Source organism: Ursus maritimus, unplaced genomic scaffold, assembly GCF_017311325.1.
Source record: "Ursus maritimus isolate PB19 unplaced genomic scaffold, ASM1731132v1 scaffold_26, whole genome shotgun sequence".
Taxonomy (NCBI): domain Eukaryota; kingdom Metazoa; phylum Chordata; class Mammalia; order Carnivora; family Ursidae; genus Ursus; species Ursus maritimus.
Genome location: NW_024425119.1, coordinates 33,476,011 through 33,477,345, shown reverse-complemented (window position 1 = coordinate 33,477,345; position 1,335 = coordinate 33,476,011).

The following is a 1,335-nucleotide window of genomic DNA, read 5'->3' as shown; positions in this document are numbered from 1 at the left end:
CCCCCCCCCCCCCCCCCCCCGCCTTTTTGGACTGAGTAAAGTTTGTTTATTTTCTTCTGTGTGTGTAAGGAAAGGGAGACAAATCGCGCTCCCTTCCAGCGCCCAATAGCCGCTGGGCTTGGAGGGGGCGGAGCCAGCCCCCTCCCCCGCCCCCTCGCCCAATAAAAGGTGTAGCAGTAGCGGGCCAGGGCCCTCTGGCGGTGTAGTCTGTGCGGAGGAGGTGCCTTAGGCGCCCCCGGTGCCTTGCCTCTAGGCCGGCCCCGCCCAGGGCGGATCCGTGCTATCCCTTCATCGAGGTGAAGCTGCGGAACGAGTTCTGAGCCTGGCTCTTTCAGTGCTGGTCATCGCCAAAAGGACACTGTCCTTCCACAGCTCGCAGCTCTTCCACCCCGAGCTCGCAGGCAGGTGGGCGAGGCCAGTGTCCCCTGGGAACAACACCAGGTCAGTCTCAAGCAACAGGCCATGACGCGTCTGTCCAGCATCTTCCAGCCTTCTAGAAGAGATAACTGGAAAGGGGAATTCCTTGCTGAGCGCCTTCTGCAATTTTACAGCAAACCCCAGCAACCTGCCTTTATCAAATACAGGTGGGTGAGGAGTCTTAGTCCATCGGGCACTGGGAAGTAGTTGAACCATGTGTGATGTAGGCGTTGTCATGAGGAGTTGCTGTAGGCTGTCAGTGGAGTCAAACACAAACGCCCCACAAACTTGGTTCTGTAGCAACGAGCATCCATAGCTGTTGACATCACAGACACGGACCCATGGCAGCCACCATTAGCGTGGACACGGCACCAAGGCCTAACTCAGAGGCCTGTAACTTACTATCTTTAGAGTTGATTATCTAGTCATTGGAGTGCTGGGAAGAGCACGTGGACGGAGTAGAGGAGATCCTGTGATACTAGTAATTAAAAGGATATGCTTATTCGTGTAAATGAAACTTTTTAATTGTCTAGAAATTGAATTTTACTTCTGTCATTGACAATTGAAACCTGTGACTGAAATTCCAAAATAGCAATGTCATATCTAAAAGTTTTGTGGGATATTTAAAAATATGGCATTTGAATTTATACATGAACTGAAAAATGAAGCAAGTCCTGTCATAATTTGACAGGGATAATCACTCATCCTGTAATGCAAATAGTAACCTAATAGCGAGATGCTAATAGTGCCTTGGTGCAGGTGTTGCTAATTAGCTATTGGATTAGGCTGAATCGTATTCTCTTCTTTTACCTATGTATGATGTTTGTGCAAAATGCAAATGTGAGCTGTAAGCTGAAATGTTTAAGTGTCAATGATAGCTCACGGATTGACCTTGAAACAATGAGAATTTTGAATTGG